This window comes from Octopus sinensis, linkage group LG2 (assembly GCF_006345805.1).
Source record: "Octopus sinensis linkage group LG2, ASM634580v1, whole genome shotgun sequence".
In the NCBI taxonomy this organism is placed as follows: Eukaryota; Metazoa; Mollusca; class Cephalopoda; order Octopoda; family Octopodidae; genus Octopus; species Octopus sinensis.
The window spans coordinates 174,170,654-174,190,653 of NC_042998.1; the positions used below are offsets into that span (position 1 = coordinate 174,170,654).

The 20,000-nt window shown below is 36.7% G+C and overlaps 1 protein-coding gene across 3 annotated transcripts in view; it reads left to right on the forward strand.

The window, feature by feature from the left end:
* LOC115232551 overlaps nucleotides 1-20,000 on the forward strand; it is a 214,989-nt gene that overhangs the window by 1,217 nt on the left and 193,772 nt on the right. The gene's annotated exons all lie outside the window — the stretch shown is intronic.

Below are 20,000 nucleotides of genomic sequence, written 5' to 3' on the forward strand. Positions count from 1 at the left end.
ACACACACAAAGATGAACACATACAAAATACAGACACATATACACCTATGCACAAACGTATAAATATCCGTTCTTTTTTTCTTTTTACCTTACCAGCGCCTTCGGAAAACTCACCGCTCATTCTTTGTTCTTCCAAAATAATTCATCAGCAACTTAATATTGATATATTTGTTATAGTTTTAACCGTATAACCCTCTTTTTCAATCAAGAATAGGATATAATGCCATGCGTGTCGTCAACCAGCTAATGAATACTCAGCAATACACGCATGGTTACTCGTGCTCAGAAATATAGGCACGCATACGGTCGTGCGCGCGCCCACGTTCGATACGTTGATTGTCCATATAACAACGCGAAACCACAGATACATTGCCAAATGCACGCTCAGAGACAGCATGTACACACAAGCAAACACTTAACAGAGAAGAAGTGTTGAAACATATACATAGGCAGACGTATACTACTTACAACCTCGACAGATACACATGACGCACTCAGAACACAGATAGAAACGCGTTTACACCTACGCAAGTAAACACACGCACAAACAAGAGCGCGCACATGCAGACACAGGAATGAATGAACACGCTGTATAATACATCAAAAATATTTACTTTTACTTTCGTTTTCTTTAAAAAATCCTGTAATATGCTTACAAGTTGTTTATTATTATTACTATTATTATTCAGTAGTTTTATTTTTATAGCGTGCTTTCACTTCACTACCGAGCGCAGCTCTGTGTGCCTTGGGTATGTGCTGTGATTTGTTGTGATGCTCTGATGGTTATTGTATGGAAAGTGTTCTGCGTAGGATGTGTGCAGTGCCTAGTAGTGCAATTTTCTGTATGTTATATGTGTTTGTAAGTCCTGGTGTTTTTGTTATATATTTGTCTGAATATTTTTTTATCATGCCTATATTATCATTATTATTATTATTATTATTATTATTATTATTATTATTATTATTATTATTATTATTATTATTATTATTATTATCATCAGTATTATTATTATTATTATCATCATCATCATCACCATCATCATCATCATCATCATCATCATCATCATCATCATCATCATCATCATCATTATTATTATTATTATTATTATTATTATTATTATTATTATTATTATTATCATCATCATCATTTTTATCATTATTATTATTATTATTATTATTATTATTATTATTATTATTATTATTATTATCATTATTATTATTATCATCCTCATTATTTAGCGATTATTTATAATCTCGGTTAATATCGATACTATCATTGGCGTAACACTGTATTTTAAAGGGGTGGATACTTTCGATCAAAGCGATCCCCATAACGGGTACTTATGATACCAAGGGCTTTAAATCTACGAAACAAATACTGTAAGGCATTTTATTCGACTATCCAGTGATTCTGTTATTTATCGCCTCTCCCTATCGCTGTTATTACTCCCAGAAATAAAGGTGGCGGTATGGTAAACTCAGTGATGCGTACCGTATTAAAGAATGTCGTGGTATCGATATTTGCCTATTATCTATGGCAATACGATAAAATAAACAGCAGTATTTTACCAAAAAATGCATCACTCGACAATTTACGTGCCTGCAATGTCTCTGTAAAATTCGTAGTTTTGAATCAGGTTAAAAATTTTTTTTTTAAATGAAAAAACAAAAAGAAAATAGTTTTCCAATGTTTAAATTAACTAACTCATTAATTCATGAGCTCGAATCATTGTAAAGCGTTCTGTGCGTCTCTGGACAGGACACTTTATCTCCACTTGCCTCAGTACATCTAAGTCGAGATGTTCCAGAAAGTTACAGGCAGTATAAATACTTCAGGCCCATAGAAAGATTTATTTCTCTTCCGTTGAACGTTTCAGTAAGTGGAATTAAGTACTGACATTATTGATCAATCAGGTTTGTGAATGGATCCTGCCGATATCGCTGTTGTCTTTCACTCTTCTGGGTATCGATAAAAGAGGAACTAATCGAGCCTCTACGTAGCCGCTCCACCTGCTAGAAATCGTGGCCAAAAATCCTCCATAGTACACCCTACCTTCTTACAAAGGGAAAAAAATCTTGTTGTGTGTAGTCCTGGGTACATTACGCTTGAAAACAGGAGAGACGGTCACGGATGGAATGTATGCTTGATCGGCAGATTTAGTGTTCTTCAACAATAGCAGCAAATACCAGTTTAATCAAACTTTGTAGCTTTGTGTGATTGTTGAAATGATATGTTGAGAAACGCAGAGGTAATAAATTTTTATGGAGTCAGCAATAGAACCCAACTTCAACACTTAATTGAAGACGATCAGTACTCTCGAGAAAGACATAAAGGTCATATTTTTATTTATTTATTTTGTTATAGCCTAAACTACAGAGTTTTTAATTCCAATATTTTGTTCCATAAAATGTTCTGCAGAGTCAGGGTTTGAAACTCATTCAATAATTCGTCGCGCATATAATTTCAGGGCGTGGTCAACATACTGGACAGAGAGAGAGAGAGAGAGAGAGAGAGAGAGAGAGAAAAGAGAGAGACCACATGTAGCTAACGCACAACCGTATCCACAAGACAATGTAGTAATGTAGAAAAACTCACAACACACTACAAATTCTAATCTCACAGACACGCTATTTTCACACTCTGTCCTTTCAGCAGCAATGATCTCTGTTCCTCAGAAATATTTAGTTTCATATCACCTCAACCAAACCCAATGATTATGTCCGTTTCTCTTTTCCTTATATTATATTTCAATGTGCTCTCCAGACATCGCTTTTTCCAACATCATCAACATTACATCTACAGAAAGCAAACTTTGGAATTCTCTTCCCGCCCACGTTTTTCCTTCCAGAATTTGCTGACTGTTCATGCAACATATCACGGAATGCATTTGAATTTCATGAACGCTACCATTCCCACCACAGTAAGTCATACAGAAAGCCAGCTTGCCTTCAATATGCTAGATAGCAATAAATTCTTCAATGGTAAGCATACGATTACGAATCTTACGAGACATTTAAACATTATAAACACTATAAAAACACGTGAACAGCCGAGATTGTGACTAACTTCTGATGCTCATTTTAAAATTTAATAGCAGTATAGCCCGGCGTTGCTCGGGTTTGTTTCGACCCTTTAGAATTGGAATTTTTCAAAAGTAAAACTTTTGCATTATGTAGCTTGTTATTCTCTTTAAGTGAACATTTTCTGGTTGAAATACACCGAAGAATGGCAACACAGCAGTCAAAAAACAGTAAAAAATAGGGATTTTCATAGAAAAAAGCACCTTTCTGATGTAAATAATTTTTGGTCTTAACATGGTCTGATTTGAATTTTATCTTCTACAGAATGAAGAGCAAGCGTTCTTCTGTCATACTCTCAATTTTGGTCAACTTGCTCTGCGGGGTCTCCGAGGAGATAGTGTTAGTTGAAGGCTACCAAACCTGCCATACACAGACAATTTCAGCTTTATATATATAGACTACATAGTTTAGAAGACTAAGACTATTAAATTTGATTACTTGGATTGCTATGGTTGATACATATTACTTGCAAATTACTGTTTTTGTTTAAATTCACGAATAAACACCATTCTTACTTTATGCGGCGTAACAGCAGTAATATGGAAGCTAAATGTAATACAGCAGAATCAAAAAGACTATATTCTGTGAGATAAGAGTGCTAACCCATTCCTCCTCTCTAAAGGTGGGACTGAGTACGCATTTTTGTCCGTAAAACTAGGCAAAATTATCTGTGGCATTTCTTCTAGCCTTAGGTTTTGTGTTCAAATACTGCCGAGGTCAGCTCTATCTTTCATCCTCTCGGGGTCGATAAATTAAGTACCAGTTGAGTACTGGAGTCGAGGTAACCGACTTAAGACCACCCTCCCCTAAAAAGTTCAGGCTTTGCACCTATAGTAGACAGGATTATTATTATTATTATTATCATCATCATCATCATTATTATTATTATTATTATTATTATTATTATTATTATTATTATCATCATCATCATCATCATCATCATCATTATTATTATTATTATTATTATTATTGAGTGAGAGAGCAGTGCATGCCATCAAACTGACACTGGGGTAAAATATACGAAGCCCAATATACCCATCATCACTACCCGTCTGATAAGGGTACACCAGGCACATGTATCACAACCATATGTGCGCGACATGGTGAAATCATATCAAGATAAACAGCACATGACCTTGCAGGTGGGGCTCAGTTAGAATTTCCTTCAGGTCGAGTAGCTCTTCCCGCTCAAAAGGTCCTTGAATAAGGATTGCTTAAGGATGATGAACGAAACACCCATGTCCCAAAGGGGAATTATCCAAACCTCTAAGAATACCTTTCAACAAACGGCTATGATGCTCCCCCACTACTTCTGCTCGTGATCAGAGATGCACATATCGTCAGCCACTAAGGGACATGCTCAACTGGTTAAGGTCAAACAACTGACAAGCAAATCTGTGGTATTGAGCAGAATATTTGCTGTAGCCCATCTTTTATACCAAGACGAAACAATGTACATGATAACACTTCCAATCAGTTAAGATCAGAAGACAGGAGAGCCACTGTCTGGTAGTGCATCAGGGCATTTATTTTTATTATTATTATATTATTATTATTATTATTATTATTATTCAGTAGTTTTATTTTTATAGCGTGCTTTCACTTCACTACCGAGCGCAGCTCTGTGTGCCTTAGGTACATGATAACACTTCCAATCAGTTAAGATCAGAAGCCATGATAGCCACTGTCTTGTACTGCATCAGGGTATTTATTATTATTATTATTATTATTATTATTATTATTATTAGAAGTAGTAGTAGTAGTAGTATTAGTAGTAGTAGTAGTAGTAGTAGTAGTAGTAGTAGTAGTATAGTAGTAGTAGTAGTAGTAGTAGTAGTAGTAGTAGAGCGGCAAGCTGGCAGAAGCGTTAACGCACTGGACAAAATGCTGAGTAGCACTTTTTCCAGCTCTTTGTGTTCTGAGCTCAAATCACACCGTGGTTAACTTTGCCTTTCACCCCTTCGAGGCCGATAAAATAAAGTACCAGACATGTATTGGGGTTGATGCAATCGGCTTATACCTTAGTATCAAAAATATCAGACTTGTGCCAACGTTTGAAATATATTTTTTTAAAGTGCTACTGCTGCTGCTGCCGCTACTACTACTACTACTACTACTACTACTACTACTACTACTACTACCACTACCAAGGAAAAGGTATAGATCACTGATTTGTATTCTTTCTAGTAGTAGTAGCTGTTATTGCAGTAGTTATTCTTAAGGCGATTGAATGGCGGAAACGATAGAGTGACATCATTTAAGATCCTACGATATTTATTTCTGGTATCTTAATCGACTGAATTTTTATGAGATCAGCTTTCATTCTTCCGGGTATAGCCAACTATTAAAGCAACTATAGCAATCTCTAAATTTATACACAATCTCTAAATTGAAGCCTTGTGCCAAAGCAGGAAAGCCGTAATATATTTGAAATTGATGCGAATATCAGAACTCTCCTCTTTCCATCATCGAATTCAAGATTGTTGTATGCAATCAAAATATTGCAATGAGCGCCATAGGCTCACCATAAAATAGGTGTGTATCCCATACACTAATCATAATAATATAAGGAGTAACAGAGAATAAAGAAGGGATTTTTCTGGAAAGCTGAGGCACCGATTCGTTTTCGAATTTAATCTGATTCATAAGATAACTCAGTGATCGTTAATATGTTTAGAAGGAACATGTACATACAGATAAATACATAATCGTCATACACATGTGCTGGTATATACGCGCATACACACTCAAACACAAAATCAACAAGGAAAAAGTACAGATGACCGATTTGTATTCTTCCTTCTAACTTGCATTGGATTAAATTCAAAAATGTGCGTGTGTATGTGTGTGTCTGAGTGTAATATTTTATAAGCTTAAAGTTTATAAGTGATCACAGTGCATAAGCTTTAGGCTTATAAAATATTATTTACAGAATTATTAAATCGACACCGCTTATCAAAAATTCATCGGATAGAACATATGTGTGTGTGTGTGTGTTTGTGTGTAGGTGTGTGTGTGTAGACGCGTGGCTTAGTAGTTAAGGTGTTGGACACAGGACCGTTAGATTGTGGTTTACTTTCTTCGACCTGGCGAGACGTTGTGTACTCGAGCAAAACAGTACATTTCCCGTTGCTCCAATCCACTAAGCTGGCAAAAAATGAATAATCCTGCAACAGACACGGGTTTCCTGTCCAGGGCGGAATGTATGCGTCACGGAAATTGGGAAACCGGCGGTATGAGTCTCTATATGATTCGAGAAGTATATATATATATATATATATATATATATATATATATATATATATAAATAGATGAGTGTATTTTACCTTGTTAACAATTAACACGGATAAATGAATGAATAGTTACCAGGGCAGCAAAAATCTCACAAGTAAAGATGTTGTAACTCCTTGTTTATAAAGGTTGAAACTTCGTGTTTACGTTGAATATTTAATAATATGAATAAAAAATGGAGTTAACGCAGGTTTAAACAAGTATTTTGAAACATATGTAGAAAGTAAAAATACTTGTTTAAACCTGCGTTAACTCCATTTTTTATTCATATATATATATATATATATATATATATATATACATATATATATGCATGTATGGGTACAGGACATAAAAAAATGTAGATACAATATATATATATATATAACAGTATTAATAAAATAGATTGAAAAGAAAGATTTTATGAAGTACACGTTTCGACTCGTTTTGGGTCTCTTCGGTTATGTAAATAAATAAAAAGATAAAAAAATGTCTCACTAGAGATTCGGTTTTACGTATCGCTAAATGTCCGGCAACTTGTGTGTTTGTATGTGTGTGTGTGTAAGTGTGCGTGTGGGGGGGAGTGCGTGTGTGTCCAAACATTAACATACACTTCTTGTAAACTATCCCATGAAAAATCGTATTCGTGAACTATGCGAAATATTTATTTACAGCAGCCCCTCTCCAATTGAAAACAATATTGAATATTTAATTTTGTGAAAATAGAGCAATTTACAGGTTTTACTCGCAGAATCAATAGGACACTGTTTGTTTCGACTTTCTGCGCTCTTAATTTAAATTTCGCCGATGCCAACTTATTATTTTTTGCCTTTCTGGATCAGTGGCGGATTAGCGCAACTGTATGAACTTTAGGTCGGTTTCCTCGTCGTATTTGTTCTAACTGCTTGCGTTTTGAGTCCAAAACCCGTGGCAGAGTTAACTTAATCCATCACCTGGTTTACACCACATCTGGTATATTGAATGAGTTTAGTGGTATAAAATGTGTTGCGAGCATTCGTGCAGGTCCCCAGTTTGAAGATATTTTCCTCCCACCAGTCTCGAAGGGCCTGTAAATGGCCATTGATACAGCCCAATCAGCTAACTAAAACATACACAATTAAAGGTCTGCTTGATTAGAATTGACTTGTATATAATGTACACTAACATTAGAATCACAGCAAATATTGGTTTCAAATTTTGGCACAAGGCCAGCAATTTCAGGGCGGGGTATAAATCATTTACAACGATCTCAGTGCTCAACTGGTACTTATTTCAGCGACATCGAAAGGATGAAAGGCAAAGTCAAACTCGTGTGAATTTGTACTCCGATTGTAAAGACGGACGAAATGCCGCCAAGCATGATAATGGTTCTGCCAGCTCTCGGCCTTAAAACACGTCAGAGACGCAAATTTATTTGTGGATTTCCACTGGATGTCCTCTTTTCTCTGCCTCTGTCTGTCTTACTAATTCACTCTCTTTCACTCTCACTCAGTCTCTATGTTTGTGTGTATTTGTGTGTATATGTGTGTGAGAATGAGTGGGACGAAGAGAGTGTGAGTGCGTGTTTTTGCCTGTGAGGGAGAATGTGAGTTTGTGTATTTGTGTAACAATAAATTCTTGCATACTAGATGTTCTTTTAATATTAGTGTTGTCACTATTGTTATTAAAAAAAAACAAATAGTTCGACATAATCTGTTATCAAAAGGCATTACAAGTGCGACAAAGCTCTCTTGTATCAAGGTCTATATATTAAACCTCCATCTATTAAGAGGATAGAGAATGATATATCCAGATATACAACACGTCGGCTTCCCTTTTCTTATTTTCTTATTTTTTCATTGTCTTTATAAAGTTATAAGGTTAGGTTATTTTGAGGCTTTATGATGACTCCTTTACTCCTCTTTTCGAGTGAGAAATGACTCCATGTTAGAAATATGAGAAGACAAGGAATGATTAATCCGGAAAATTGCAGTATATTCAGAACATCTCATTGCATGTATGTCTATATGTTTTTGATGATATATAGACTTGTACTCATCATCATCATCATCATCATTGTTTAACATCCGCTTTGCATGATGGCACGTACATACATATACATACACATATACATATATATATATAAAGTTAATCCAAACATGAGAACACAATGTGTGTGTGTGTGTGCGTGCGTGCGTGTGTATGTATATACATATATGTATACAAATACATATATATGCCTATAAATATGTATATACACACACAGACTCACACACACTCACACACACACACACACATATATATATATATATATGTGTGTGTATATGTATATATATATATATATATGTATATATATATATACGTATACATATACATATACGAGTAGAGGACAACATTAAATACGAAAACAAATGGGTTCAATATGCAAACAACCAGAGAAACATATGGAAAACAGGACAAGTAACATAAAAACGATATATATATATATATATATATATATATATATATATATATATATGTATGTATATATATGTATATATATGTATATGCATATATGTATATCTGTATATGAATATATATATATATATGCATATACATATATATGAATATATACACAAACGCATATATACATACATATACATATATATATATATATATATATATACGCAGGAGGCGTGGCTTTTTCTAGTTTCAGTCGAAGAGTCCGAAGAAATTTTCTCATTGTAGCTTTTGTTGAACTGTAGATTACGGAAACGTAAACAAACCATCACAGACTGTGAAGTGAAGGGTGCAGACAAAAATACATACGCACGCATACATGTGTGGGTACTTATATTGCCTCTACAACAACTTCAGTTTCTGTTTTCGAAATCCACACACAACGCTGTGGCAAACCAAGGGCTAAATTGGGAAATAATTGCCCTAGATGATATGCAGTGGGATAGAACGTGTGTGTGTATGTGTGTGTGTGATTGTGTCCGTGTGTATGTCTGTGTTTGTGATATACATTATCAATTGTAGCCAGTTTTTCAAGCTGAGAGAATGTTAACTCTGTTTGACTTTTGTTCTTTTTTCTGTCCCCTAACGTTGGATTGAATCCTAAACGTTGGATATTCCACTCCTCACGGCAAGGTCACTGTACTACTTTCATTTTATATATATATATGCATAAGTTCAGCAAAAATTTAGATTCAGAGGAATATGGTACTTAAGTTGAGGCACCAAGCTGATTATAATCAAAATAACCAACAAGGATATCCAGAGGTAATGCAGTACAATCGTTTCATGCGATTCCATTTAATTGAACAATGCAAACATTACAGCAATTTAAAATGTAGAGCAATCTTCAGCTGCACAGAAAACATAGAATTAAATTGAATTAAATTTAATTAAATTCCATGTTTTGTGCAGCTGAAGATAGCTTTACATTTTAAATTGATGTAATGCTTGCATTGTTCAATTAAATGGAGTCGCATGATACGATTGTACTGCATTACCTCTGGATATCCTTGTTGCTTATTTTGATAATAAATATACATATATATTTACATTCAAGGTGGTGCCCCAGCATGGCCGCAGTCTAAATGACTGAAACATGCAGAAGGTAGAATATATATATACGACGGGCTTCTTTCAGTTTCCATCAACCAAATCCACTCACAAGTCTTTGGTCGGCCCGAGACTATAGTAGAAGACACTTGCCCAAGGTGCCAAGCAGTAGAACTGAACCCGGAACCATGTGGTTTTTAAGCAAGCTACTTATCATGCAGCCACTTCTACGCCTATATATATATATATATTATTATTATTATTATTGTTATTATTATTATTATTATTATATCATTATTATTATTGAGTGAGAGAGCAGTGCATGCCCTCAAAGTGACACCGGAGTAAAATATACGAAGCCCAGCATACCCATCATGACTACCCGTCTGCTAAGGGTACATTAGGCACATGCATCACAACCATGTGCGCGCGACATGGTGATCTCGTATGAAGATAAACAGCGCATGACCATATGTGTGCGACATCGTGATATCATACCAACATATGACCTTGCAGATGGCGCTCGGTTAGAATTGAGCCCATCCTGCTCAAAAGGACCCTGAATAAGGGTTGTTTAAGGATGATGAACAAAACACCCATGTTTCAAAAGGTGAATTATCCAAATCTCAAAGTATTCCTCTCAACACATGGCTATGCTGCTCCTCCACTACTTCTGTTCATGATCAGAGATGTAAATAGCGTCAGCCACTAAGGGACATGCTCAACTGGTTAAGGTCAAACAACTGACAAGTAAATTTGTGGTATTGAGCAGAATATTTGCTGTGGCCCATCTTTTATACCAAGGTAAAACAATGCACATGATAACACTTCCAATCAGTTAAGATTAGAAGCCATGATAGCCACTGTCCTGGTATTAGATCAGGGCATTTATTATTATTATTATTATTATTATTATTATTATTATTATTATTATTACCATTGTTATTATCATCCTTATTATAATTATTATTATCAACTCTGCTCGTAGATTTCAAAGAAGGATGTGTAGTCGTGATCTGTAAGCTTTGGTTTAATTTTTACAGATAATACTGTTCTATCTGAAAATTTTTTTACGACATTTCTGTTGCCAGGCTGACTGGGTCCTTGCTAAACTGACTGGTTAGGCGAGACTTTACACCTTATGGGAGAATTTTCAATTTAAATTCTCCATTTTGTTTTCATTTTTCAATTTTAAAATGTCCTTGGAGAATAGTGTCAGCTCTTCCTTTTTTTTTTGACTTCCTTCCTCTGGCTGTTGTAAATCAGAAATAAAAGTTTAAAAATTAATTATCTCCGCCCTCTCCGCGCCTTAAAAGGCAGAGAGAGGGACGACAAAAGTCTTGCTAGCACGTGTAACGCTCAGCAGCAGAAGGAAAAAGAAGAAAAGAAACGCGAGAATGAAGAGGAAGGAAATTTAGCTAATGGACGCTGCTAGCGTAGCAACACCTGTGAATCCAAGCCCTCCCATTACCTCCAGTACCATTAACACATTGAACACTCAACAACAACAACCCAATGCATTAAATAGCTGAGGTTTTGTTTTTATGGCGAAGCTTAGAAATGAATTCATTAAAGTTTCTGTAGAATCTCTCAAAGACTACAGAAACATGTTGAAAAGAAAAAGCGAAAGATTTATTTCGATAAAACACACCTTTAGGTATTATAGACAATACAAACAGACATACCATAGTGCACACAACTATATCTTTAAAAGATAGACGTTTAGAAACTGCCACAAAGCAAACATTTGAAAAATGCTTGCAAGCTATTTGGAAAGACGTAATATATTTGTCGAGGGATAAGAAATATGGTACAACTGAAGTCAGATTTGTTACAGAATGAGGATCCTTTTGGTTTGAACGGCAGTTTTTAACATAATTTCTAAGTAACTAAAAAATGTTAAACTTCGTATACTGGTGGAATATGTTTATAAAAAATTCTTTTTCTCTTGGCTTTATTGAGAAAATTCTATAGTTTGTAGGATATTAGTTGTTTTTTTCTTCAATTTCTGCAATTTCAACCAATCACTGACGTCTTTTGAGGTAAAAAAAAAACATTCTATGCCGTATGAATATGTCCCTCGTTTAAGAAACAGATTGGGTTTATTTACATTTGTGAAGAAAGATACCGTTCCCCCCACCCCTAACTCTAAACCTAACCCTAACTCTAACCCTAACTAACCCTAACCCTAAAACAGATTGAAATGCAATAGATCGATACTAGGGTCATAATTATGGGTGACAATTTCATATGACACCGCTAGAAAAAACTGCCGTTCAAACCGAAAAGATCCCAGAATGACATAGCAAAATAGCACTCAACAGCCCCGCTGAGAAACAGTGAACTTGTCCTAGTTCCAACGTGTCCAGTTTCATGCCCATTTTCGATGTCAACGAGGTCTACTCATCTCCGTGTCGGCGGGGAATGGGTGGTGGGGGGTACTGTGGTATTGTTTCGGAAAGATCTGGATCTCAAAATAAGGCCAGTCTTCTTGGTCCTAGAAGGTAAGCTGGTGGTCCTGGATGTAAATGGTAGTAACCGTGAGCCCGTCAGACTGGTGTCTGTTTACGCAGCGACAAGTGCAGGACAGCCGGAATACTTCGGGAATCTGGAGGTATTCTTGGGTACGTCCGTAGCTTTAGTGCTAGTGGGTGATTTCAAAGCCATCTCAGATGCACAATTGGATTGTGTGGGGGTAGCCGATAGGAAAGGGGGTTGCAAAGACCTCACAAACTTGCTCAGATACTTTCAACTGTCTGACAGGTACCGACTGAATTTCCCGAATGAGCCAATGTGGACATGGGCAAACCGCGTCGGAACATTCAGATCGTATCTAGATAGAGTATTTTGCAGGTCTTTAGATAGAGATAGTATTAGTTGTCCACAATTTCAAATATTTGGTTACACACATCCAGGGCCCCGGCTACTGGAAGCTGAACACGTCACTCCCGGCGTGCCAAACTTACAGAGACGGAATTAAAGAGTTACTTCAGAAAGTTTTGTGGGAGGCAAATGATGGTATAACATAGTAGAATTAGTTAGATTTAGCAAATTTTTAGCAGTAGAAAGAAATAGATTAGAGGGCGATTTAGTGAGAAAACTAGAAGAGGCGCTTAGGAAAGGCATTGCAACTGACGTGCTGGCAGCCAGGTTGGCCTCCATGAACACCTCAACTCCAAGCACGAAGGCTGCATTTTCAGAGCTAAGGCACGTCCTCTGAGACAAGAGGGAACCAATGCTGCCCGATAGACCCGGTAGGCTTAGGCGCAAAATGGCAACAAAAACATCATTCGGTCTTTGGTAGACCAAAATGGGCGCACGGTGAACGAGCCGAAGCAGATGTATGCGGCTTTTTAGCGGCCTTTCGCCGAATTGTTCGGGATGAACAGTGGGCCGAATCGCAGGATGGATTTCACTGCCTACCTCGATGGCATGCCAAACTCTCAGCAAGAGAATCGGAGTGTTGCGAAAGGCCGATAACAATTGAGAAAATACGGGATGAGATAATGGGCTGCACGGGGGCGCAAATCGCCGGTATTAGATGGTCTGTCTTACGAGCTTTATTCTAGTATGCCAGACTTCTTTGCAGGCCTCTTGGCAGATACCTACTGCAACTGGGAACAGCATGAGAGAATTTCCAAATCTGTGAGCCGAGGAGCAGTGCTCTTGCTCAGAAAGGATCCAAACCAAGGAGAGGTATTAGATAATTTTAGGCCCATCACTCTGCTTAATGCAGACAAAATTTCTGGCCAAAGTGTTAGTGAAGAGGTTGGTGCTCGTCATCGAGAAACTGGTTGGAGACACACAAACATGCGCCGTCCTAAACAGGTCCATCCACAAGAACCTCCACTTCATGCCATACATCATGGATAGGTGGGGCTCTGATCAATTTAGATCAGTCAAAAGCCTTAGATAGAGTTGACCATCAGTATTTGACGGCTGTTCTTACAGCGGTCGTTTTCGGTCCAGTTTTCCGCGGTTGGATCGCTGCCATGTACAGCGTCATCTGCTCGGTAGTCCAGATGAATGGCCACCTATCGGAACCAATCAGTATCGTGCGTTCGGTCGTGCAAAGGGTAAGATAGAGCAAGTATAGAGGAAAATAAAGGAATAAAAATAAAAGTAAATATATGTTTATGTTTATTCCCTTATTTCCTTTTATAGCTCCTATATCGCCCCCTTTCCAAAACTACTTATACTGAACACTACTATTGCCCTCTGTTGAACACTCTCATATCATCTCTGATGAAGGGATATCCCACATATCCCTGAAACAACTGTAAGACTACATTACTCTTTATACTGCCTTGGCTTTGTTGTCTCGTTTTATTTAGCATATACATGCTCATTCACGACCCGCATTAGACTCCTCACTCATACTATTATCGAACCGGGAGTCTGACTATGATCTTTCCGTAGTACTTACATGGAAATTATCTGCCATTTTTGGTGTTCTGGGTACCCAAACCTCACATATCATTTGGATCGTTAGCCCCTACACGCAATTTTTTTCTCTCCTTGTTTCTTTTCTGTGTATCTTTCTGTCGAAGAGCGTAGGCTCGAAACGTAAAAGACTTGTTTTATTTCTATTCCTGAGCGCCATACTAATACATTATTTGTTTGTACGCCACCTGCCTTCGTCTTTTGTTTATTTTTGTAAACCTTCCGTTATATATATATATATATATATATATATATATATATATATATATATGTGTGTATATATATATATAATATATATATATATACGAAATGTTGTAGAAAAAATCAGTGCTGGCTATAATTTCTGTAGAAATAAACTTAACAAAATAATATGTTTGTGTGTGTGTGTGTGTATGTATTTAGATGATGGATAGATAGATTTAGACATACATACATATAAACAATTATATTCATATATAAATGCATATGTATGCGTGTATATATGTATATGCGTGCATATCTGTACATGCATACATAAATACATATATCATCATCATCATCGTTTAGCGTCCGCTTTCCATGCTAGCATGGGTTGGACGGTTCAACTGGGGTCTGGGAAGCCAGAAGGCTGCACCAGGCCCAGTCCGATCTGGCAGTGTTTCTACGGCTGGATGCCCTTCCTAACGCCAACCACTCCGTGAGTGTAGTGATGTAGATTTATACATCTATATATATGCATATGAGTTGTCAAATTCACACACACACAGATATACACACACACACACACCACCACCACCAACACCAACACCACTACCTCACACGCTATACAACGAAATCCTAAAAAATCATAATTTTTCAGTCAAACCAACACACTCAGAATTCGCATATGTGTGCACAAAACTTACTATTCAGTCAGACACTTCGACACTTTGCTCTGCCTTTATAGATAACCATACCAAAAATAGTTTATATGTTGGTATAGCTAGATGTGTATTTGAGTACTTTCGTAAACGGGAACATGAGCGTATATACGTTCGCTTGTGTGCGCGTATGAGGGTGTGTAGGTATTTGTGACTGTGTGAGAGTGTCTCTGTGTTTCTGCGCATCTGTGTATGTGTGTATGTGTGTATGTGTGTGTGCCACTGTGTGAGTGCGCGCGAGCACGTGTGAGTATGTCTGCATATTTATTGTGAAATCCCAGTCAACTTGGCTCTCACAATAAATTTTTCTTTCAGTATAGAGTCATACCATCAGTAAATACTCCATTATTAGACTTAAAATGGCTTTCGGATAAACATTATTTGAACATGTACATATGTTCGTTGTTTTACGTATATGTGGATGTTAACTATCTATGATTGCATGTGCTAATGAATTACATGTGTGTGAGTGCGTGTGAGTGTGTGTTTGTGTGTGAGTGTGTGTGCGCGTGTGTGTGTGTGTGTGTGTATGCGTGTGTAAGTGCGCACACGCGTAACAATCTCTATTTGAACCTGTGTATATGTTTATGAATGAATATAGGCGTAGGGGTGGCTGTGTGGTAAGTAAATTACTTGAAAACCACGTTTCCTGGTTCAGTCCCACTGCATGGTAACTTGGGCAAGTGTCTTCTACTATAGCCTCGGGCCGACCAAAGACTTGTGAGTGAATTTGGTAGGCGGAAACTGAAAGAAGCCCGTCGTATATATGTATATATATATGTGTGTGTGTGTTTGTTTGTGTGTCTATTGTGTGTCTATTCAGTTACTTGAATGCGACCATACTGGGGCACTTCCTTTAGTCAAGCAAATTGTCTTCAGGACTTATTCTCTGTAAGTTTGGTACTTATTCTACCGGCCCATTTGCCGAACCGCTAGTTTACGGGGACGTAAGCACACCAGCATCGGTTGTTTAGCGATGTTGGGGGGGGGGCAAACACAAACAGTAACATACACACACACACACACACACACACACATACATACATACATACATACATACATATATATATATATATACATATATATATATATATATATATATAATATATATATATACGACGTGCTTCTTTCAGTTTCCGTCTACCAAATCCACCCACAAGGCTTTGGTCGGCCTGAAGCTATAGAAGACACTTGCCCAAGGTGCCACTCAGTAGGACTAAATCCGGAAGTATAGTAAGGGGACCATACTCACACACACACACATAAACACACACATACACACACAAATATATATATTAATAAATGCGAAATTCTGTCAGTGCGCGACTCCTGTATAGAGGTCCCACACAGACAGAATTATTACTATAGACATATTATACCTTTTGGGAATCGGGATACTCCTGGGATTAAAAATCTGCCCTTCATTTGGTTCTTGAATATCCAACATTGGGATCTAATTCAAAAGCATTTAGATTGTTATTTTTGTAGCAGGTGAATCCTGTCTGATTCACGCTATTTTGGTTGGCGTTTGTCAGATGACGTCAGAGATGAAGGGGGTGATAAATGATATTTGCTTCGTTAACTTTACGTCAAGATAAGAACTTTGGGACAAATTGGCCAACATTTGACTTCAACTTGGCACTGGAGCGATAGAACGACTGTATTAAAGAATAAATTCTCATCCGTCGTTAATCTCTGATCGAACACCACTGGGAAATATAGTCATTATAGACGTATTATATTCATGTTATTTAGCTCTCTTTACTTTTAGTCTGCAGACGCCATTAGCCCTCGCAGGAGTTAGCTTAAATGACAGCACGGAGTTCGTATTTTAAGCTAGTATATATGTATAATTTTATATGCAGATATACACCTAGTAGAATGTTGCTTCAAGCCTGTCTGCAGTATTCGACTACTTCATGTCAACAACAGTATGGAGGTGTATACGACTGGGTTTACTTCAGGATTTCTTTTGTATCCGTATGAGTTTCTATAAAGAGATGTGAGGCAGGAAATGGAATTCACGAGAGTCTTTATTCAGGAACACTATGATCGTTACAATTCATCATTTCAATTCCTCATTCACACACACACACACACATACACGTATATTGCAGGTGAGACGCTGTACAATCAATTGTCATGCATTTTAGATGAAGATACGTCACCTCCGTCGATTCCTAAAAAATTAACGCGTTTTTTACTTGCTGTACTGCGTATTTCGTAATAATTAATTTGCGTAGTATACCATCCGTCTCCGTAATGAACTGAGATAGAATCAAAGACTGCTTCCCGTATAAGTAATAAAACCATAAAAATAAATGGTAAAGTGCACAAGGATAGAAGAATAAGAAATCAAACAATACAATGAAATCAAATGGAATGGAATACATCGATCACAAGAGGCAGTTAAACGGAAACATGAAATATACATGAGATCAGAACAGAGGAGCAAAAACCACCCCAATTTCATCCTTTTCCCTGAATTTGGATTCATATGATATCTCTCTCTCTCTAAACAGCATTAGCCCCGCAAAAACTGGCAGCGTTTGAAATCTGTTCCTTTGAATATATAATTTGTATAATGATATAATATATATATATATATATATATATATATATATACTACATATGTGAAAAATCGGTGTGTATTTCTTTGTGGCGTTGTTAGCTATGTCCTCCCACATCGTTTTTATTGATTTTGATGAAACTTGATACGTGAGTAGAACTCATCTGGAAACCTCGTGGCATACTTAGATTGTTTAACAATCCATAATACAGCTCCTGGAAGGGACCTTTCTATTTACCTCATATAACTAAATTTTTTAAACACCTAAGGGAAATAATCCATACTACTTGTATAATATATTTTTTTAAACACTCAAAGGAAATAACCCATTTCATTGTTTATGGTCGATTACTTTGAATATTGATATTTGTGTGTCCAATTTCTAACTTTTGCAGACAATATCCCTTTTATACTTTATTTGACACGTGAGCAGAACTCGTCTGGAAACTTCGTGACATACTTGGATTGTTGAAAAAATCGATAATAGGGCCCCTCCAATGGATCCTTCTATCTACTACATATTACTAATATTTTATTTAAAGATCCTTAGGGAAATAACCCATACCACCTGCAAATTTTATCAAAGAGATGAATATTTGATTCTCACGATCAGCCGACCTAATTCTGCATTTCACTACTCACAGTTTTAAACTGCTAAACATTTCTATACATACTTTTTTGAATGGCCATTACTCCGATAATTCTGCATTTTTACACGTTTTCCATGACAGTAGATATTTTTTTTTATTCCACAACGTATTTGTAGTGGCTTCATGCAGGCATAGCGTGGATTCGATCCTCGATTGCCTAATTTCACTTAGCACTTCAACAGCGCCTTTCTCACAGTAAAACAATAGTTTTTCTGCGAATGACAGCAGTTATACATTTCCCAGATAACTTCACTAAGCAGAATAATATCGTTGCCTCTGGCCAACCTGCGACAATCTCACTCACCAGCCTCCGACAATCTTTCTCGTCAACCTCCAACAATGTTTCCCTTCTCTAGCTGACAGTTTTTTGTATTTTTTCGTCACGAAAAATACATCTTTTGTGGCAGTTATAATGAAATTGCTTTCTTATATCAGAGTAATATGGTGTTTCAATAGGACATCTTTACCCCCGGGAATTACTGGGTACACCAGCCGACGAAAGGGAATCTATCTTCCTTCCCATTTCCTTCCTCAAGACAACACGTACTTATACCTGTCTTCTCTCATAATCTCGTCTTCCTAGCGTTCATAATAATTTTCTATCGTCTTGGCTTTGTTTTTACTGTCTTGTTCTCACTGCCCTGTTCTTGTTACTACTTTCACCCTCCGTAAAAAAATCCCAAATTTTATTTAATTTGCTTTGCGGGAAGAACTGTTTCAACGAAGTCGCGTATTGTCCTTGCTTCGGACCGCGGGGTAAATGAAACAGGGACAACTGATGAAGGGAATATTTTTTATGTTGCATGTTTCATTTCTCTGTTTGTTTTTTTCGATGTTCCAAAAAATGTTCGTTTTCTATGTTTTTGTTTTTATGTTTTCGTTTCTCATTGTGTTCAACGTTTCTTCCATGTCCTATACCCATATATGCATGTATGTCTACATATGTATGTAGCTATGTACATATATGTATGTATATATGCATATATTTATATATTATATGTATATATGTGTATATATATATATATACATATATATATATATATATATATATATATAGGCCAGCCCTGCCAATATACACATATATTTGAATTTTCTCTGACTCCTCAGATTTTTTGAATGCTGGACTACTGGTTTTAAATTGATATTAAAATGAATATTAATTTATCTCCCTCAATTTTTAAATATATATATATATATACACACACACAGATAGAGAGAGCGCTCATATATGTATGTACATAGCATATATATATATTTATATAATGTAATGTAGTCTTCTATTTTGTGTTTCATCTTTATATGTATACATGGCTTAGTGGTTAGATCGTCGAGCTTATGATCGTGAGGTTGTGAGTTCGAATCGCGGACCGGGATGCGTGTTGTGTTCTTGAGCAAGACACTTTATTTTAGGTTGCTCCAGTTCACTCAGCTATAGAAATGAGTTGAGACGTCACAGATGCCCCCCCCCTTGGATAACACTGGTGGCGTGAAGAGGAGAGGTCGTTATGCATGAGCAACTGCTGGTCTTCCATAAGCAACCTTTCCCGGACTTGCGCCTGG